This window comes from Barbus barbus (assembly GCF_936440315.1).
Source record: "Barbus barbus genome assembly, chromosome: 30".
NCBI lineage: Eukaryota > Metazoa > Chordata > Actinopteri > Cypriniformes > Cyprinidae > Barbus > Barbus barbus.
In genome coordinates, this window is record NC_136758.1 from 5,503,906 (window position 1) to 5,526,870 (window position 22,965).

Here is a 22,965-nt window from a genome sequence, read left to right on the forward strand (position 1 = left end):
TCAAGTTAGAGCTTCAATGCACAAAATTAGTAGTTTAGAGCTTCTAAGAACACTAATGCTGTGTTACGTGCAATGAAGTAAATGAAGAGAATGCAAGGCCCCAGATGTTGAAATGCTTCTTTCTCAGTGAGAGAAAGTTGGTTTATGCAATTTTAGGAGTAAAGCTCAAGTACATGAAAAATGTTTCTTTCTCATTAAATGAAATGTTATTTGCAATGCAGAAGACGGATTTTCATGTTTTGGAGCTTATTGCAGAGCAAGTCAAGTTAGAGCTTCAATGCACAAAATTAGTAGTTTAGAGCTTCTAAGAACACTAATGCTGTGTTACGTTCAATGAAGTAAATGAAGAGAATGCAAGCCCTCAGATGCTGAAATGCTTCTTTCTCAGTGAGAGAAAGTTGGTTTATGCAATTTTAAGAGTAAAGCTCAAATACATGAAACATATGTCTTTCTCATAAAATTAAATGTTATTTGCAATGCAGAAGACGGATTTTAATGTGTTAGAGCTTTTCTGCAGAGCAAGTCAAGTTAGAGCTTCAATGCACAAAATTAGTAGTTTAGAGCTTCTAAGAACACTAATGCTGTGTTACGTGCAATGAAGTAAATGAAGAGAATGCAAGGCCTGAGATGCTGAAATGCTTCTTTCTCAGTGAGAGAAAGTTGGTTTATGCAATTTTAGGAGTAAAGCTCGGGTACATGAAAAATGTTTCTTTCTCATTAAATGAAATGTTATTTGCAATGCAGAAGACGGATTGTCATGTTTTGGAGCTTATTGCAGAGCAAGTCAAGTTAGAGCTTCAATGCACAAAATTAGTAGTTTAGAGCTTCTAAGAACACTAATGCTGTGTTACGTGCAATGAAGTAAATGAAGAGAATGCAAGGCCTCAGATGCTGAAATGCTTCTTTCTCAGTGAGAGAAAGTTGGTTTATGCAATTTTAAGAGTAAAACTCAAGTACATGAAACATATGTCTTTCTCATAAAATTAAATGTTATTTGCAATGCAGAAGACGGATTTTAATGTGTTAGAGCTTTTCTGCAGAGCAAGTCAAGTTAGAGCTTCAATGCACAAAATTAGTAGTTTAGAGCTTCTAAGAACACTAATGCTGTGTTACGTGCAACGAAGTAAATGAAGAGAATGCAAGGCCCCAGATGTTGAAATGCTTCTTTCTCAGTGAGAGAAAGTTGGTTTATGCAATTTTAGGAGTAAAGCTCAAGTACATGAAAAATGTTTCTTTCTCATTAAATGAAATGTTATTTGCAATGCAGAAGACGGATTTTCATGTTTTGGAGCTTATTGCAGAGCAAGTCAAGTTAGAGCTTCAATGCACAAAATTAGTAGTTTAGAGCTTCTAAGAACACTAATGCTGTGTTACGTGCAATGAAGTAAATGAAGAGAATGCAAGGCCTCAGATGCTGAAATGCTTCTTTCTCAGTGAGAGAAAGTTGGTTTATGCAATTTTAAGAGTAAAGCTCAAGTACATGAAAAATGTTTCTTTCTCATTAAATGAAATGTTATTTGCAATGCAGAAGACGGATTTTCATGTTTTGGAGCTTATTGCAGAGCAAGTAATGTTAGAGCTTCAATGCACAAAATTAGTAGTTTAGAGCTTCTGAGAACACTAATGCTGTGTTTCGTGCAATGAAGCAAATGAAGAGAAGGCAAGGCCACAGACGCTGAAATGCTTCTATCTCAGTGAGAGAAAGTTGGTTTATGCAATTTTGTGTAAAGATCAAATACATGAAACATATGTCTTTCTCATAAAATTAAATGTTACTTGCAATGCAGAAGACAGATATTCATGTTTTGGAACTTATTGCAGAGCAAGTCAAGTTAGAGCTTCAATGCACAAAATTAGTAGTTTAGAGCTTCTAAGAACACTAATGCTGTGTTACGTGCAATGAAGTAAATGAAGAGAATGCAAGGCCTCAGATGCTGAAATGCTTCTTTCTCAGTGAGAGAAAGTTGGTTTATGCAATTTTAAGAGTAAAACTCAAGTACATGAAACATATGTCTTTCTCATAAAATTAAATGTTATTTGCAATGCAGAAGACGGATTTTAATGTGTTAGAGCTTTTCTGCAGAGCAAGTCAAGTTAGAGCTTCAATGCACAAAATTAGTAGTTTAGAGCTTCTAAGAACACTAATGCTGTGTTACGTGCAACGAAGTAAATGAAGAGAATGCAAGGCCCCAGATGTTGAAATGCTTCTTTCTCAGTGAGAGAAAGTTGGTTTATGCAATTTTAGGAGTAAAGCTCAAGTACATGAAAAATGTTTCTTTCTCATTAAATGAAATGTTATTTGCAATGCAGAAGACGGATTTTCATGTTTTGGAGCTTATTGCAGAGCAAGTCAAGTTAGAGCTTCAATGCACAAAATTAGTAGTTTAGAGCTTCTAAGAACACTAATGCTGTGTTACGTGCAATGAAGTAAATGAAGAGAATGCAAGGCCTCAGATGCTGAAATGCTTCTTTCTCAGTGAGAGAAAGTTGGTTTATGCAATTTTAAGAGTAAAGCTCAAGTACATGAAAAATGTTTCTTTCTCATTAAATGAAATGTTATTTGCAATGCAGAAGACGGATTTTCATGTTTTGGAGCTTATTGCAGAGCAAGTAATGTTAGAGCTTCAATGCACAAAATTAGTAGTTTAGAGCTTCTGAGAACACTAATGCTGTGTTTCGTGCAATGAAGCAAATGAAGAGAAGGCAAGGCCACAGACGCTGAAATGCTTCTATCTCAGTGAGAGAAAGTTGGTTTATGCAATTTTGTGTAAAGATCAAATACATGAAACATATGTCTTTCTCATAAAATTAAATGTTACTTGCAATGCAGAAGACAGATATTCATGTTTTGGAACTTATTGCAGAGCAAGTCATGTTAGAGCTTCAATGCACAAAATCAGTAGTTTAGAGCTTCTAAGAACACTAATGCTATGTTACGTGCAATGAAGTAAATGAAGAGAAAGCAAGGCCCCAGATGATGAAATGCTTCTTTCTCAGTGAGAGAATGTTGGTTTATGCAATTTTAGGAGTAAAGCTCAAGTACATGAAAAATGTTTCTTTCTCATTAAATGAAATGTTATTTGCACTGCAGAAGACAGATTTTCATGTTTTGGAGCTTATTGCAGAGCAAGTCAAGTTAGAGCTTCAATGCACAAAATTAGTAGTTTAGAGCTTCTAAGAACACTAATGCTTGTTTCGTGTAATGAAGCAAATGCAGAGAAAGCAAGGCCACCGATGATGTCAAGCTTCTTTCTCAGTGAGAGAAAGTTGGTTTATGCAATTTTAAGTGTAAAGCTCAAGTACATGAAAAATGTTTCTTTCTCATTAAATTAAATATTATTTGCACTGCAGAAGATAGATATTCATGTGTTAGAGCTTTTCTGCAGAGCAAGTCAAGTTAGAGCTTCAATGCACAAAATCAGTAGTTTAGAGCTTTTAAGACCACTAATGCTATGTTACGTGCAATGAAGTAAATGAAGAGAAAGCAAGGCCCCAGATGATGAAATGCTTCTTTCTCAGTGAGAGAAAGTTGGTTTATGCAATTTTAAGAGTAAAGCTCAAATACATGAAACATATGTCTTTCTCATAAAATTAAATGTTATTTGCAATGCAGAAGACGGATTTTAATGTGTTAGAGCTTTTCTGCAGAGCAAGTCAAGTTAGAGCTTCAATGCACAAAATTAGTAGTTTAGAGCTTCTAAGAACACTAATGCTGTGTTACGTGCAATGAAGTAAATGAAGAGAATGCAAGGCCCCAGATGTTGAAATGCTTCTTTCTCAGTGAGAGAAAGTTGGTTTATGCAATTTTAGGAGTAAAGCTCAAGTACATGAAAAATGTTTCTTTCTCATTAAATTAAATATTATTTGCACTGCAGAAGATAGAAATTCATGTTTTGGAACTTATTGCAGAGCAAGTCATGTTAGAGCTTCAATGCACAAAATCAGTAGTTTAGAGCTTCTAAGAACACGAATGCTGTGTTTCGTGCAATGAAGCAAATGAAGAAAAGGCAAGGCCACAGACGCTGAAATGCTTCTATCTCAGTGAGAGAAAGTTGGTTTATGCAATTTTAAGTGTAAAGATCAAGTACATGAAACATATGTCTTTCTCATAAAATTAAATGTTACTTGCAATGCAGAAGACAGATATTCATGTGTTAGAGCTTTTCTGCAGAGCAAGTCAAGTTAGAGCTTCAATGCACAAAATCAGTAGTTTAGAGCTTTTAAGAACACTAATGCTATGTTACGTGCAATGAAGTAAATGAAGAGAATGCAAGGCCTCAGATGCTGAAATGCTTCTTTCTCAGTGAGAGAAAGTTGGTTTATGCAATTTTAGGAGTAAAGCTCAGGTACATGAAAAATGTTTCTTTCTCATTAAATGAAATGTTATTTGCAATGCAGAAGACGGATTGTCATGTTTTGGAGCTTATTGCAGAGCAAGTCAAGTTAGAGCTTCAATGCACAAAATTAGTAGTTTAGAGCTTCTAAGAACACTAATGCTGTGTTACGTGCAATGAAGTAAATGAAGAGAATGCAAGGCCTCAGATGCTGAAATGCTTCTTTCTCAGTGAGAGAAAGTTGGTTTATGCAATTTTAAGAGTAAAGCTCAAGTACATGAAACATATGTCTTTCTCATAAAATTAAATGTTATTTGCAATGCAGAAGACGGATTTTAATGTGTTAGAGCTTTTCTGCAGAGCAAGTCAAGTTAGAGCTTCAATGCACAAAATTAGTAGTTTAGAGCTTCTAAGAACACTAATGCTGTGTTACGTGCAATGAAGTAAATGAAGAGAATGCAAGGCCCCAGATGTTGAAATGCTTCTTTCTCAGTGAGAGAAAGTTGGTTTATGCAATTTTAGGAGTAAAGCTCAAGTACATGAAAAATGTTTCTTTCTCATTAAATGAAATGTTATTTGCAATGCAGAAGACGGATTTTCATGTTTTGGAGCTTATTGCAGAGCAAGTCAAGTTAGAGCTTCAATGCACAAAATTAGTAGTTTAGAGCTTCTAAGAACACTAATGCTGTGTTACGTGCAATGAAGTAAATGAAGAGAATGCAAGGCCTCAGATGCTGAAATGCTTCTTTCTCAGTGAGAGAAAGTTGGTTTATGCAATTTTAAGAGTAAAGCTCAAGTACATGAAACATATGTCTTTCTCATAAAATTAAATGTTATTTGCAATGCAGAAGACGGATTTTAATGTGTTAGAGCTTTTCTGCAGAGCAAGTCAAGTTAGAGCTTCAATGCACAAAATTAGTAGTTTAGAGCTTCTAAGAACACTAATGCTGTGTTACGTGCAATGAAGTAAATGAAGAGAATGCAAGGCCCCAGATGTTGAAATGCTTCTTTCTCAGTGAGAGAAAGTTGGTTTATGCAATTTTAGGAGTAAAGCTCAAGTACATGAAAAATGTTTCTTTCTCATTAAATGAAATGTTATTTGCAATGCAGAAGACGGATTTTCATGTTTTGGAGCTTATTGCAGAGCAAGTCAAGTTAGAGCTTCAATGCACAAAATTAGTAGTTTAGAGCTTCTAAGAACACTAATGCTGTGTTACGTGCAATGAAGTAAATGAAGAGAATGCAAGGCCTCAGATGCTGAAATGCTTCTTTCTCAGTGAGAGAAAGTTGGTTTATGCAATTTTAAGAGTAAAGCTCAAATACATGAAACATATGTCTTTCTCATAAAATTAAATGTTATTTGCAATGCAGAAGACGGATTTTAATGTGTTAGAGCTTTTCTGCAGAGCAAGTCAAGTTAGAGCTTCAATGCACAAAATTAGTAATTTAGAGCTTCTAAGAACACTAATGCTGTGTTACGTACAATGAAGTAAATGAAGAGAATGCAAGGCCTCAGATGCTGAAATGCTTCTTTCTCAGTGAGAGAAAGTTGGTTTATGCAATTTTAGGAGTAAAGCTCAGGTACATGAAAAATGTTTCTTTCTCATTAAATGAAATGTTATTTGCAATGCAGAAGACGGATTGTCATGTTTTGGAGCTTATTGCAGAGCAAGTCAAGTTAGAGCTTCAATGCACAAAATTAGTAGTTTAGAGCTTCTAAGAACACTAATGCTGTGTTACGTGCAATGAAGTAAATGAAGAGAATGCAAGGCCTCAGATGCTGAAATGCTTCTTTCTCAGTGAGAGAAAGTTGGTTTATGCAATTTTAAGAGTAAAGCTCAAGTACATGAAACATATGTCTTTCTCATAAAATTAAATGTTATTTGCAATGCAGAAGACGGATTTTAATGTGTTAGAGCTTTTCTGCAAAGCAAGTCAAGTTAGAGCTTCAATGCACAAAATTAGTAGTTTAGAGCTTCTAAGAACACTAATGCTGTGTTACGTGCAATGAAGTAAATGAAGAGAATGCAAGGCCCCAGATGTTGAAATGCTTCTTTCTCAGTGAGAGAAAGTTGGTTTATGCAATTTTAGGAGTAAAGCTCAAGTACATGAAAAATGTTTCTTTCTCATTAAATGAAATGTTATTTGCAATGCAGAAGACGGATTTTCATGTTTTGGAGCTTATTGCAGAGCAAGTCAAGTTAGAGCTTCAATGCACAAAATTAGTAGTTTAGAGCTTCTAAGAACACTAATGCTGTGTTACGTGCAATGAAGTAAATGAAGAGAATGCAAGGCCTCAGATGCTGAAATGCTTCTTTCTCAGTGAGAGAAAGTTGGTTTATGCAATTTTAGGAGTAAAGCTCAGGTACATGAAAAATGTTTCTTTCTCATTAAATGAAATGTTATTTGCAATGCAGAAGACAGATTGTCATGTTTTGGAGCTTATTGCAGAGCAAGTCAAGTTAGAGCTTCAATGCACAAAATTAGTAGTTTAGAGCTTCTAAGAACACTAATGCTGTGTTACGTGCAATGAAGTAAATGAAGAGAATGCAAGGCCTCAGATGCTGAAATGCTTCTTTCTCAGTGAGAGAAAGTTGGTTTATGCAATTTTAAGAGTAAAGCTCAAGTACATGAAACATATGTCTTTCTCATAAAATTAAATGTTATTTGCAATGCAGAAGACGGATTTTAATGTGTTAGAGCTTTTCTGCAGAGCAAGTCAAGTTAGAGCTTCAATGCACAAAATTAGTAGTTTAGAGCTTCTAAGAACACTAATGCTGTGTTACGTGCAATGAAGTAAATGAAGAGAATGCAAGGCCCCAGATGTTGAAATGCTTCTTTCTCAGTGAGAGAAAGTTGGTTTATGCAATTTTAGGAGTAAAGCTCAAGTACATGAAAAATGTTTCTTTCTCATTAAATGAAATGTTATTTGCAATGCAGAAGACGGATTTTCATGTTTTGGAGCTTATTGCAGAGCAAGTCAAGTTAGAGCTTCAATGCACAAAATTAGTAGTTTAGAGCTTCTAAGAACACTAATGCTGTGTTACGTGCAATGAAGTAAATGAAGAGAATGCAAGGCCTCAGATGCTGAAATGCTTCTTTCTCAGTGAGAGAAAGTTGGTTTATGCAATTTTAAGAGTAAAGCTCAAATACATGAAACATATGTCTTTCTCATAAAATTAAATGTTATTTGCAATGCAGAAGACGGATTTTAATGTGTTAGAGCTTTTCTGCAGAGCAAGTCAAGTTAGAGCTTCAATGCACAAAATTAGTAGTTTAGAGCTTCTAAGAACACTAATGCTGTGTTACGTGCAATGAAGTAAATGAAGAGAATGCAAGGCCTGAGATGCTGAAATGCTTCTTTCTCAGTGAGAGAAAGTTGGTTTATGCAATTTTAGGAGTAAAGCTCAGGTACATGAAAAATGTTTCTTTCTCATTAAATGAAATGTTATTTGCAATGCAGAAGACGGATTGTCATGTTTTGGAGCTTATTGCAGAGCAAGTCAAGTTAGAGCTTCAATGCACAAAATTAGTAGTTTAGAGCTTCTAAGAACACTAATGCTGTGTTACGTGCAATGAAGTAAATGAAGAGAATGCAAGGCCTCAGATGCTGAAATGCTTCTTTCTCAGTGAGAGAAAGTTGGTTTATGCAATTTTAAGAGTAAAACTCAAGTACATGAAACATATGTCTTTCTCATAAAATTAAATGTTATTTGCAATGCAGAAGACGGATTTTAATGTGTTAGAGCTTTTCTGCAGAGCAAGTCAAGTTAGAGCTTCAATGCACAAAATTAGTAGTTTAGAGCTTCTAAGAACACTAATGCTGTGTTACGTGCAATGAAGTAAATGAAGAGAATGCAAGGCCCCAGATGTTGAAATGCTTCTTTCTCAGTGAGAGAAAGTTGGTTTATGCAATTTTAGGAGTAAAGCTCAAGTACATGAAAAATGTTTCTTTCTCATTAAATGAAATGTTATTTGCAATGCAGAAGACGGATTTTCATGTTTTGGAGCTTATTGCAGAGCAAGTCAAGTTAGAGCTTCAGCACAAAATTAGTAGTTTAGAGCTTCTAAGAACACTAATGCTGTGTTACGTGCAATGAAGTAAATGAAGAGAATGCAAGGCCTCAGATGCTGAAATGCTTCTTTCTCAGTGAGAGAAAGTTGGTTTATGCAATTTTAAGAGTAAAGCTCAAGTACATGAAAAATGTTTCTTTCTCATTAAATGAAATGTTATTTGCAATGCAGAAGACGGATTTTCATGTTTTGGAGCTTATTGCAGAGCAAGTAATGTTAGAGCTTCAATGCACAAAATTAGTAGTTTAGAGCTTCTGAGAACACTAATGCTGTGTTTCGTGCAATGAAGCAAATGAAGAGAAGGCAAGGCCACAGACGCTGAAATGCTTCTATCTCAGTGAGAGAAAGTTGGTTTATGCAATTTTAAGTGTAAAGATCAAATACATGAAACATATGTCTTTCTCATAAAATTAAATGTTACTTGCAACGCAGAAGACAGATATTCATGTTTTGGAACTTATTGCAGAGCAAGTCATGTTAGAGCTTCAATGCACAAAATCAGTAGTTTAGAGCTTCTAAGAACACGAATGCTGTGTTTCGTGCAATGAAGCAAATGAAGAGAAGGCAAGGCAACAGACGCTGAAATGCTTCTATCTCAGTGAGAGAAAGTTGGTTTATGCAATTTTAAGTGTAAAGATCAAGTACATGAAACATATGTCTTTCTCATAAAATTAAATGTTACTTGCAATGCAGTAGACAGATATTCATGTGGTAGAGCTTTTCTGCAGAGCAAGTCAAGTTAGAGCTTCAATGCACAAAATTAGTAGTTTAGAGCTTCTAAGAACACTAATGCTGTGTTACGTGCAATGAAGTAAATGAAGAGAATGCAAGGCCTCAGATGCTGAAATGCTTCTTTCTCAGTGAGAGAAAGTTGGTTTATGCAATTTTAAGAGTAAAGCTCAAGTACATGAAAAATGTTTCTTTCTCATTAAATGAAATGTTATTTGCAATGCAGAAGATGGATTTTCATGTTTTGGAGCTTATTGCAGAGCAAGTCAAGTTAGAGCTTCAATGCACAAAATTAGTAGTTTAGAGCTTCTAAGAACACTAATGCTGTGTTACGTGCAATGAAGTAAATGAAGAGAATGCAAGGCCTCAGATGCTGAAATGCTTCTTTCTCAGTGAGAGAAAGTTGGTTTATGCAATTGTAAGAGTAAAGCTCAAGTACATGAAAAATGTTTCTTTCTCATTAAATGAAATGTTATTTGCAATGCAGAAGACGGATTTGCATGTTTTGGAGCTTATTGCAGAGCAAGTCAAGTTAGAGCTTCAATGCACAAAATTAGTAGTTTAGAGCTTCTGAGAACACTAATGCTGTGTTACGTGCAATGAAGTAAATGAAGAGAATGCAAGGCCCCAGATGTTGAAATGCTTCTTTCTCAGTGAGAGAAAGTTGGTTTATGCAATTTTAGGAGTAAAGCTCAAGTACATGAAAAATGTTTCTTTCTCATTAAATGAAATGTTATTTGCAATGCAGAAGACGGATTTTCATGTTTTGGAGCTTATTGCAGAGCAAGTCAAGTTAGAGCTTCAATGCACAAAATTAGTAGTTTAGAGCTTCTAAGAACACTAATGCTGTGTTACGTGCAATGAAGTAAATGAAGAGAATGCAAGGCCTCAGATGCTGAAATGCTTCTTTCTCAGTGAGAGAAAGTTGGTTTATGCAATTTTAAGAGTAAAGCTCAAGTACATGAAAAATGTTTCTTTCTCATTAAATGAAATGTTATTTGCAATGCAGAAGATGGATTTTCATGTTTTGGAGCTTATTGCAGAGCAAGTCAAGTTAGAGCTTCAATGCACAAAATTAGTAGTTTAGAGCTTCTAAGAACACTAATGCTGTGTTACGTGCAATGAAGTAAATGAAGAGAATGCAAGGCCTCAGATGCTGAAATGCTTCTTTCTCAGTGAGAGAAAGTTGGTTTATGCAATTTTAAGAGTAAAGCTCAAGTACATGAAAAATGTTTCTTTCTCATTAAATGAAATGTTATTTGCAATGCAGAAGACGGATTTGCATGTTTTGGAGCTTATTGCAGAGCAAGTCAAGTTAGAGCTTCAATGCACAAAATTAGTAGTTTAGAGCTTCTGAGAACACTAATGCTGTGTTACGTGCAATGAAGTAAATGAAGAGAATGCAAGGCCCCAGATGTTGAAATGCTTCTTTCTCAGTGAGAGAAAGTTGGTTTATGCAATTTTAGGAGTAAAGCTCAGGTACATGAAAAATGTTTCTTTCTCATTAAATGAAATGTTATTTGCAATGCAGAAGACGGATTTGCATGTTTTGGAGCTTATTGCAGAGCAAGTCAAGTTAGAGCTTCAATGCACAAAATTAGTAGTTTAGAGCTTCTGAGAACACTAATGCTGTGTTACGTGCAATGAAGTAAATGAAGAGAATGCAAGGCCCCAGATGTTGAAATGCTTCTTTCTCAGTGAGAGAAAGTTGATTGATGCAATTTTAAGAGTAAAGCTCAAGTACATGAAAAATGTTTCTTTCTCATTAAATTAAATATTATTTGCACTGCAGAAGATAGATATTCATGTTTTGGAACTTATTGCAGAGCAAGTCATGTTAGAGCTTCAATGCACAAAATCAGTAGTTTAGAGCTTCTAAGAACACGAATGCTGTGTTACGTGCAATGAAGTAAATGAAGAGAATGCAAGGCCCCAGATGTTGAAATGCTTCTTTCTCAGTGAGAGAAAGTTGATTGATGCAATTTTAAGAGTAAAGCTCAAGTACATGAAAAATGTTTCTTTCTCATTAAATTAAATATTATTTGCACTGCAGAAGATAGATATTCATGTTTTGGAACTTATTGCAGAGCAAGTCATGTTAGAGCTTCAATGCACAAAATCAGTAGTTTAGAGCTTCTAAGAACACGAATGCTGTGTTTCGTGCAATGAAGCAAATGAAGAGAAGGCAAGGCCACAGACGCTGAAATGCTTCTATCTCAATGAGAGAAAGTTGGTTTATGCAATTTTAAGTGTAAAGATCAAGTACATGAAACATATGTCTTTCTCATAAAATTAAATGTTACTTGCAATGCAGAAGACAGATATTCATGTGGTAGAGCTTTTCTGCAGAGCAAGTCAAGTTAGAGCTTCAATGCACAAAATCAGTAGTTTAGAGCTTTTAAGAACACTAATGCTATGTTACGTGCAATGAAGTAAATGAAGAGAAAGCAAGGCCCCAGATGATGAAATGCTTCTTTCTCAGTGAGAGAATGTTGGTTTATGCAATTTTAGGAGTAAAGCTCAAGTATATGAAAAATGTTTCTTTCTCATTAAATGAAATGTTATTTGCACTGCAGAAGACAGATTTTCATGTTTTGGAGCTTATTGCAGAGCAAGTCAAGTTAGAGCTTCAATGCACAAAATTAGTAGTTTAGAGCTTCTAAGAACACTAATGCTTGTTTCGTGCAATGAAGCAAATGCAGAGAAAGCAAGGCCACCGATGATGTCAAGCTTCTTTCTCAGTGAGAGAAAGTTGGTTTATGCAATTTTAAGTGTAAAGCTCAAGTACATGAAAAATGTTTCTTTCTCATTAAATTAAATATTATTTGCACTGCAGAAGATAGATATTCATCTGTTAGAGCTTTTCTGCAGAGCAAGTCAAGTTAGAGCTTCAATGCACAAAATCAGTAGTTTAGAGCTTTTAAGAACACTAATGCTATGTTACGTGCAATGAAGTAAATGAAGAGAAAGCAAGGCCCCAGATGATGAAATGCTTCTTTCTCAGTGAGAGAATGTTGGTTTATGCAATTTTAGGAGTAAAGCTCAAGTACATGAAAAATGTTTCTTTCTCATTAAATGAAATGTTATTTGCAATGCAGAAGACGGATTTTCATGTTTTGGAGCTTATTGCAGAGCAAGTCAAGTTAGAGCTTCAATGCACAAAATTAGTAGTTTAGAGCTTCTAAGAACACTAATGCTGTGTTACGTGCAATGAAGTAAATGAAGAGAATTCAAGGCCTCAGATGCTGAAATGCTTCTTTCTCAGTGAGAGAAAGTTGGTTTATGCAATTTTAAGAGTAAAGCTCAAGTACATGAAACATATGTCTTTCTCATAAAATTAAATGTTATTTGCAATGCAGAAGACGGATTTTAATGTGTTAGAGCTTTTCTGCAGAGCAAGTCAAGTTAGAGCTTCAATGCACAAAATTAGTAGTTTAGAGCTTCTAAGAACACTAATGCTGTGTTACGTGCAATGAAGTAAATGAAGAGAATGCAAGGCCCCAGATGTTGAAATGCTTCTTTCTCAGTGAGAGAAAGTTGGTTTATGCAATTTTAGGAGTAAAGCTCAAGTACATGAAAAATGTTTCTTTCTCATTAAATGAAATGTTATTTGCAATGCAGAAGACGGATTTTCATGTTTTGGAGCTTATTGCAGAGCAAGTCAAGTTAGAGCTTAAATGCACAAAATTAGTAGTTTAGAGCTTCTAAGAACACTAATGCTGTGTTACGTGCAATGAAGTAAATGAAGAGAATGCAAGGCCTCAGATGCTGAAATGCTTCTTTCTCAGTGAGAGAAAGTTGGTTTATGCAATTTTAAGTGTAAAGATCAAGTACATGAAACAGATGTCTTTCTCATAAAATTAAATGTTACTTGCAATGCAGAAGACAGATATTCATGTGTTAGAGCTTTTCTGCAGAGCAAGTCAAGTTAGAGCTTCAATGCACAAAATCAGTAGTTTAGAGCTTTTAAGAACACTAATGCTGTGTTACGTGCAATGAAGTAAATGAAGAGAATGCAAGGCCTCAGATGCTGAAATGCTTCTTTCTCAGTGAGAGAAAGTTGGTTTATGCAATTTTAGGAGTAAAGCTCAGGTACATGAAAAATGTTTCTTTCTCATTAAATGAAATGTTATTTGCAATGCAGAAGACGGATTGTCATGTTTTGGAGCTTATTGCAGAGCAAGTCAAGTTAGAGCTTCAATGCACAAAATTAGTAGTTTAGAGCTTCTAAGAACACTAATGCTGTGTTACGTGCAATGAAGTAAATGAAGAGAATGCAAGGCCTCAGATGCTGAAATGCTTCTTTCTCAGTGAGAGAAAGTTGGTTTATGCAATTTTAAGAGTAAAGCTCAAGTACATGAAACATATGTCTTTCTCATAAAATTAAATGTTATTTGCAATGCAGAAGACGGATTTTAATGTGTTAGAGCTTTTCTGCAGAGCAAGTCAAGTTAGAGCTTCAATGCACAAAATTAGTAGTTTAGAGCTTCTAAGAACACTAATGCTGTGTTACGTGCAATGAAGTAAATGAAGAGAATGCAAGGCCCCAGATGTTGAAATGCTTCTTTCTCAGTGAGAGAAAGTTGGTTTATGCAATTTTAGGAGTAAAGCTCAAGTACATGAAAAATGTTTCTTTCTCATTAAATGAAATGTTATTTGCAATGCAGAAGACGGAGTTTCATGTTTTGGAGCTTATTGCAGAGCAAGTCAAGTTAGAGCTTCAATGCACAAAATTAGTAGTTTAGAGCTTCTAAGAACACTAATGCTGTGTTACGTGCAATGAAGTAAATGAAGAGAATGCAAGGCCTCAGATGCTGAAATGCTTCTTTCTCAGTGAGAGAAAGTTGGTTTATGCAATTTTAAGAGTAAAGCTCAAATACATGAAACATATGTCTTTCTCATAAAATTAAATGTTATTTGCAATGCAGAAGACGGATTTTAATGTGTTAGAGCTTTTCTGCAGAGCAAGTCAAGTTAGAGCTTCAATGCACAAAATTAGTAATTTAGAGCTTCTAAGAACACTAATGCTGTGTTACGTACAATGAAGTAAATGAAGAGAATGCAAGGCCTCAGATGCTGAAATGCTTCTTTCTCAGTGAGAGAAAGTTGGTTTATGCAATTTTAGGAGTAAAGCTCAGGTACATGAAAAATGTTTCTTTCTCATTAAATGAAATGTTATTTGCAATGCAGAAGACGGATTGTCATGTTTTGGAGCTTATTGCAGAGCAAGTCAAGTTAGAGCTTCAATGCACAAAATTAGTAGTTTAGAGCTTCTAAGAACACTAATGCTGTGTTACGTGCAATGAAGTAAATGAAGAGAATGCAAGGCCTCAGATGCTGAAATGCTTCTTTCTCAGTGAGAGAAAGTTGGTTTATGCAATTTTAGGAGTAAAGCTCAGGTACATGAAAAATGTTTCTTTCTCATTAAATGAAATGTTATTTGCAATGCAGAAGACGGATTGTCATGTTTTGGAGCTTATTGCAGAGCAAGTCAAATTAGAGCTTCAATGCACAAAATTAGTAGTTTAGAGCTTCTAAGAACACTAATGCTGTGTTACGTGCAATGAAGTAAATGAAGAGAATGCAAGGCCTCAGATGCTGAAATGCTTCTTTCTCAGTGAGAGAAAGTTGGTTTATGCAATTTTAAGAGTAAAGCTCAAGTACATGAAACATATGTCTTTCTCATAAAATTAAATGTTATTTGCAATGCAGAAGACGGATTTTAATGTGTTAGAGCTTTTCTGCAGAGCAAGTCAAGTTAGAGCTTCAATGCACAAAATTAGTAGTTTAGAGCTTCTAAGAACACTAATGCTGTGTTACGTGCAATGAAGTAAATGAAGAGAATGCAAGGCCCCAGATGTTGAAATGCTTCTTTCTCAGTGAGAGAAAGTTGGTTTATGCAATTTTAGGAGTAAAGCTCAAGTACATGAAAAATGTTTCTTTCTCATTAAATGAAATGTTATTTGCAATGCAGAAGACGGATTTTCATGTTTTGGAGCTTATTGCAGAGCAAGTCAAGTTAGAGCTTCAATGCACAAAATTAGTAGTTTAGAGCTTCTAAGAACACTAATGCTGTGTTACGTGCAATGAAGTAAATGAAGAGAATTCAAGGCCTCAGATGCTGAAATGCTTCTTTCTCAGTGAGAGAAAGTTGGTTTATGCAATTTTAAGAGTAAAGCTCAAGTACATGAAACATATGTCTTTCTCATAAAATTAAATGTTATTTGCAATGCAGAAGACGGATTTTAATGTGTTAGAGCTTTTCTGCAGAGCAAGTCAAGTTAGAGCTTCAATGCACAAAATTAGTAGTTTAGAGCTTCTAAGAACACTAATGCTGTGTTACGTGCAATGAAGTAAATGAAGAGAATGCAAGGCCCCAGATGTTGAAATGCTTCTTTCTCAGTGAGAGAAAGTTGGTTTATGCAATTTTAGGAGTAAAGCTCAAGTACATGAAAAATGTTTCTTTCTCATTAAATGAAATGTTATTTGCAATGCAGAAGACGGATTTTCATGTTTTGGAGCTTATTGCAGAGCAAGTCAAGTTAGAGCTTCAATGCACAAAATTAGTAGTTTAGAGCTTCTAAGAACACTAATGCTGTGTTACGTGCAATGAAGTAAATGAAGAGAATGCAAGGCCCCAGATGTTGAAATGCTTCTTTCTCAGTGAGAGAAAGTTGGTTTATGCAATTTTAGGAGTAAAGCTCAAGTACATGAAAAATGTTTCTTTCTCATTAAATGAAATGTTATTTGCAATGCAGAAGACGGATTTTCATGTTTTGGAGCTTATTGCAGAGCAAGTCAAGTTAGAGCTTAAATGCACAAAATTAGTAGTTTAGAGCTTCTAAGAACACTAATGCTGTGTTACGTGCAATGAAGTAAATGAAGAGAATGCAAGGCCTCAGATGCTGAAATGCTTCTTTCTCAGTGAGAGAAAGTTGGTTTATGCAATTTTAAGTGTAAAGATCAAGTACATGAAACAGATGTCTTTCTCATAAAATTAAATGTTACTTGCAATGCAGAAGACAGATATTCATGTGTTAGAGCTTTTCTGCAGAGCAAGTCAAGTTAGAGCTTCAATGCACAAAATCAGTAGTTTAGAGCTTTTAAGAACACTAATGCTGTGTTACGTGCAATGAAGTAAATGAAGAGAATGCAAGGCCTCAGATGCTGAAATGCTTCTTTCTCAGTGAGAGAAAGTTGGTTTATGCAATTTTAGGAGTAAAGCTCAGGTACATGAAAAATGTTTCTTTCTCATTAAATGAAATGTTATTTGCAATGCAGAAGACGGATTGTCATGTTTTGGAGCTTATTGCAGAGCAAGTCAAGTTAGAGCTTCAATGCACAAAATTAGTAGTTTAGAGCTTCTAAGAACACTAATGCTGTGTTACGTGCAATGAAGTAAATGAAGAGAATGCAAGGCCTCAGATGCTGAAATGCTTCTTTCTCAGTGAGAGAAAGTTGGTTTATGCAATTTTAAGAGTAAAGCTCAAGTACATGAAACATATGTCTTTCTCATAAAATTAAATGTTATTTGCAATGCAGAAGACGGATTTTAATGTGTTAGAGCTTTTCTGCAGAGCAAGTCAAGTTAGAGCTTCAATGCACAAAATTAGTAGTTTAGAGCTTCTAAGAACACTAATGCTGTGTTACGTGCAATGAAGTAAATGAAGAGAATGCAAGGCCCCAGATGTTGAAATGCTTCTTTCTCAGTGAGAGAAAGTTGGTTTATGCAATTTTAGGAGTAAAGCTCAAGTACATGAAAAATGTTTCTTTCTCATTAAATGAAATGTTATTTGCAATGCAGAAGACGGAGTTTCATGTTTTGGAGCTTATTGCAGAGCAAGTCAAGTTAGAGCTTCAATGCACAAAATTAGTAGTTTAGAGCTTCTAAGAACACTAATGCTGTGTTACGTGCAATGAAGTAAATGAAGAGAATGCAAGGCCTCAGATGCTGAAATGCTTCTTTCTCAGTGAGAGAAAGTTGGTTTATGCAATTTTAAGAGTAAAGCTCAAATACATGAAACATATGTCTTTCTCATAAAATTAAATGTTATTTGCAATGCAGAAGACGGATTTTAATGTGTTAGAGCTTTTCTGCAGAGCAAGTCAAGTTAGAGCTTCAATGCACAAAATTAGTAATTTAGAGCTTCTAAGAACACTAATGCTGTGTTACGTACAATGAAGTAAATGAAGAGAATGCAAGGCCTCAGATGCTGAAATGCTTCTTTCTCAGTGAGAGAAAGTTGGTTTATGCAATTTTAGGAGTAAAGCTCAGGTACATGAAAAATGTTTCTTTCTCATTAAATGAAATGTTATTTGCAATGCAGAAGACGGATTGTCATGTTTTGGAGCTTATTGCAGAGCAAGTCAAGTTAGAGCTTCAATGCACAAAATTAGTAGTTTAGAGCTTCTAAGAACACTAATGCTGTGTTACGTGCAATGAAGTAAATGAAGAGAATGCAAGGCCTCAGATGCTGAAATGCTTCTTTCTCAGTGAGAGAAAGTTGGTTTATGCAATTTTAGGAGTAAAGCTCAGGTACATGAAAAATGTTTCTTTCTCATTAAATGAAATGTTATTTGCAATGCAGAAGACGGATTGTCATGTTTTGGAGCTTATTGCAGAGCAAGTCAAATTAGAGCTTCAATGCACAAAATTAGTAGTTTAGAGCTTCTAAGAACACTAATGCTGTGTTACGTGCAATGAAGTAAATGAAGAGAATGCAAGGCCTCAGATGCTGAAATGCTTCTTTCTCAGTGAGAGAAAGTTGGTTTATGCAATTTTAAGAGTAAAGCTCAAGTACATGAAACATATGTCTTTCTCATAAAATTAAATGTTATTTGCAATGCAGAAGACGGATTTTAATGTGTTAGAGCTTTTCTGCAGAGCAAGTCAAGTTAGAGCTTCAATGCACAAAATTAGTAGTTTAGAGCTTCTAAGAACACTAATGCTGTGTTACGTGCAATGAAGTAAATGAAGAGAATGCAAGGCCCCAGATGTTGAAATGCTTCTTTCTCAGTGAGAGAAAGTTGGTTTATGCAATTTTAGGAGTAAAGCTCAAGTACATGAAAAATGTTTCTTTCTCATTAAATGAAATGTTATTTGCAATGCAGAAGACGGATTTTCATGTTTTGGAGCTTATTGCAGAGCAAGTCAAGTTAGAGCTTCAATGCACAAAATTAGTAGTTTAGAGCTTCTAAGAACACTAATGCTGTGTTACGTGCAATGAAGTAAATGAAGAGAATTCAAGGCCTCAGATGCTGAAATGCTTCTTTCTCAGTGAGAGAAAGTTGGTTTATGCAATTTTAAGAGTAAAGCTCAAGTACATGAAACATATGTCTTTCTCATAAAATTAAATGTTATTTGCAATGCAGAAGACGGATTTTAATGTGTTAGAGCTTTTCTGCAGAGCAAGTCAAGTTAGAGCTTCAATGCACAAAATTAGTAGTTTAGAGCTTCTAAGAACACTAATGCTGTGTTACGTGCAATGAAGTAAATGAAGAGAATGCAAGGCCCCAGATGTTGAAATGCTTCTTTCTCAGTGAGAGAAAGTTGGTTTATGCAATTTTAGGAGTAAAGCTCAAGTACATGAAAAATGTTTCTTTCTCATTAAATGAAATGTTATTTGCAATGCAGAAGACGGATTTTCATGTTTTGGAGCTTATTGCAGAGCAAGTCAAGTTAGAGCTTCAATGCACAAAATTAGTAGTTTAGAGCTTCTAAGAACACTAATGCTGTGTTACGTGCAATGAAGTAAATGAAGAGAATGCAAGGCCTCAGATGCTGAAATGCTTCTTTCTCAGTGAGAGAAAGTTGGTTTATGCAATTTTAAGTGTAAAGATCAAGTACATGAAACAGATGTCTTTCTCATAAAATTAAATGTTACTTGCAATGCAGAAGACAGATATTCATGTGTTAGAGCTTTTCTGCAGAGCAAGTCAAGTTAGAGCTTCAATGCACAAAATCAGTAGTTTAGAGCTTTTAAGAACACTAATGCTATGTTACGTGCAATGAAGTAAATGAAGAGAATGCAAGGCCTCAGATGCTGAAATGCTTCTTTCTCAGTGAGAGAAAGTTGGTTTATGCAATTTTAGGAGTAAAGCTCAGGTACATGAAAAATGTTTCTTTCTCATTAAATGAAATGTTATTTGCAATGCAGAAGACGGATTGTCATGTTTTGGAGCTTATTGCAGAGCAAGTCAAGTTAGAGCTTCAATGCACAAAATTAGTAGTTTAGAGCTTCTAAGAACACTAATGCTGTGTTACGTGCAATGAAGTAAATGAAGAGAATGCAAGGCCTCAGATGCTGAAATGCTTCTTTCTCAGTGAGAGAAAGTTGGTTTATGCAATTTTAAGAGTAAAGCTCAAGTACATGAAACATATGTCTTTCTCATAAAATTAAATGTTATTTGCAATGCAGAAGACGGATTTTAATGTGTTAGAGCTTTTCTGCAGAGCAAGTCAAGTTAGAGCTTCAATGCACAAAATTAGTAGTTTAGAGCTTCTAAGAACACTAATGCTGTGTTACGTGCAATGAAGTAAATGAAGAGAATGCAAGGCCCCAGATGTTGAAATGCTTCTTTCTCAGTGAGAGAAAGTTGGTTTATGCAATTTTAGGAGTAAAGCTCAAGTACATGAAAAATGTTTCTTTCTCATTAAATGAAATGTTATTTGCAATGCAGAAGACGGATTTTCATGTTTTGGAGCTTATTGCAGAGCAAGTCAAGTTAGAGCTTCAATGCACAAAATTAGTAGTTTAGAGCTTCTAAGAACACTAATGCTTGTTTCGTGCAATGAAGCAAATGCAGAGAAAGCAAGGCCACCGATGATGTCAAGCTTCTTTCTCAGTGAGAGAAAGTTGGTTTATGCAATTTTAGGAGTAAAGCTCAGGTACATGAAAAATGTTTCTTTCTCATTAAATGAAATGTTATTTGCAATGCAGAAGACGGATTTGCATGTTTTGGAGCTTATTGCAGAGCAAGTCAAGTTAGAGCTTCAATGCACAAAATTAGTAGTTTAGAGCTTCTGAGAACACTAATGCTGTGTTACGTGCAATGAAGTAAATGAAGAGAATGCACGGCCCCAGATGTTGAAATGCTTCTTTCTCAGTTAGAGAAAGTTGGTTTATGCAATTTTAAGAGTAAAGCTCAAATACATGAAACATATGTCTTTCTCATAAAATTAAATGTTATTTGCAATGCAGAAGACGGATTTTAATGTGTTAGAGCTTTTCTGCAGAGCAAGTCAAGTTAGAGCTTCAATGCACAAAATTAGTAGTTTAGAGCTTCTAAGAACACTAATGCTGTGTTACGTGCAATGAAGTAAATGAAGAGAATGCAAGGCCCCAGATGTTGAAATGCTTCTTTCTCAGTGAGAGAAAGTTGGTTTATGCAATTTTAGGAGTAAAGCTCAAGTACATGAAAAATGTTTCTTTCTCATTAAATGAAATGTTATTTGCAATGCAGAAGACGGATTTTCATGTTTTGGAGCTTATTGCAGAGCAAGTCAAGTTAGAGCTTCAATGCACAAAATTAGTAGTTTAGAGCTTCTAAGAACACTAATGCTGTGTTACGTGCAATGAAGTAAATGAAGAGAATGCAAGGCCTCAGATGCTGAAATGCTTCTTTCTCAGTGAGAGAAAGTTGGTTTATGCAATTTTAAGAGTAAAGCTCAAGTACATGAAAAATGTTTCTTTCTCATTAAATGAAATGTTATTTGCAATGCAGAAGATGGATTTTCATGTTTTGGAGCTTATTGCAGAGCAAGTCAAGTTAGAGCTTCAATGCACAAAATTAGTAGTTTAGAGCTTCTAAGAACACTAATGCTGTGTTACGTGCAATGAAGTAAATGAAGAGAATGCAAGGCCTCAGATGCTGAAATGCTTCTTTCTCAGTGAGAGAAAGTTGGTTTATGCAATTTTAAGAGTAAAGCTCAAGTACATGAAAAATGTTTCTTTCTCATTAAATGAAATGTTATTTGCAATGCAGAAGACGGATTTGCATGTTTTGGAGCTTATTGCAGAGCAAGTCAAGTTAGAGCTTCAATGCACAAAATTAGTAGTTTAGAGCTTCTGAGAACACTAATGCTGTGTTACGTGCAATGAAGTAAATGAAGAGAATGCAAGGCCCCAGATGTTGAAATGCTTCTTTCTCAGTGAGAGAAAGTTGATTGATGCAATTTTAAGAGTAAAGCTCAAGTACATGAAAAATGTTTCTTTCTCATTAAATTAAATATTATTTGCACTGCAGAAGATAGATATTCATGTTTTGGAACTTATTGCAGAGCAAGTCATGTTAGAGCTTCAATGCACAAAATCAGTAGTTTAGAGCTTCTAAGAACACGAATGCTGTGTTTCGTGCAATGAAGCAAATGAAGAGAAGGCAAGGCAACAGACGCTGAAATGCTTCTATCTCAGTGAGAGAAAGTTGGTTTATGCAATTTTAAGTGTAAAGATCAAGTACATGAAACATATGTCTTTCTCATAAAATTAAATGTTACTTGCAATGCAGTAGACAGATATTCATGTGGTAGAGCTTTTCTGCAGAGCAAGTCAAGTTAGAGCTTCAATGCACAAAATCAGTAGTTTAGAGCTTTTAAGAACACTAATGCTATGTTACGTGCAATGAAGTAAATGAAGAGAAAGCAAGGCCCCAGATGATGAAATGCTTCTTTCTCAGTGAGAGAATGTTGGTTTATGCAATTTTAGGAGTAAAGCTCAAGTACATGAAAAATGTTTCTTTCTCATTAAATGAAATGTTATTTGCACTGCAGAAGACAGATTTTCATGTTTTGGAGCTTATTGCAGAGCAAGTCAAGTTAGAGCTTCAATGCACAAAATTAGTAGTTTAGAGCTTCTAAGAACACTAATGCTTGTTTCGTGTAATGAAGCAAATGCAGAGAAAGCAAGGCCACCGATGATGTCAAGCTTCTTTCTCAGTGAGAGAAAGTTGGTTTATGCAATTTTAAGTGTAAAGCTCAAGTACATGAAAAATGTTTCTTTCTCATTAAATTAAATATTATTTGCACTGCAGAAGATAGATATTCATGTGTTAGAGCTTTTCTGCAGAGCAAGTCAAGTTAGAGCTTCAATGCACAAAATCAGTAGTTTAGAGCTTTTAAGACCACTAATGCTATGTTACGTGCAATGAAGTAAATGAAGAGAAAGCAAGGCCCCAGATGATGAAATGCTTCTTTCTCAGTGAGAGAAAGTTGGTTTATGCAATTTTAAGAGTAAAGCTCAAATACATGAAACATATGTCTTTCTCATAAAATTAAATGTTATTTGCAATGCAGAAGACGGATTTTAATGTGTTAGAGCTTTTCTGCAGAGCAAGTCAAGTTAGAGCTTCAATGCACAAAATTAGTAGTTTAGAGCTTCTAAGAACACTAATGCTGTGTTACGTGCAATGAAGTAAATGAAGAGAATGCAAGGCCCCAGATGTTGAAATGCTTCTTTCTCAGTGAGAGAAAGTTGGTTTATGCAATTTTAGGAGTAAAGCTCAAGTACATGAAAAATGTTTCTTTCTCATTAAATTAAATATTATTTGCACTGCAGAAGATAGAAATTCATGTTTTGGAACTTATTGCAGAGCAAGTCATGTTAGAGCTTCAATGCACAAAATCAGTAGTTTAGAGCTTCTAAGAACACGAATGCTGTGTTTCGTGCAATGAAGCAAATGAAGAAAAGGCAAGGCCACAGACGCTGAAATGCTTCTATCTCAGTGAGAGAAAGTTGGTTTATGCAATTTTAAGTGTAAAGATCAAGTACATGAAACATATGTCTTTCTCATAAAATTAAATGTTACTTGCAATGCAGAAGACAGATATTCA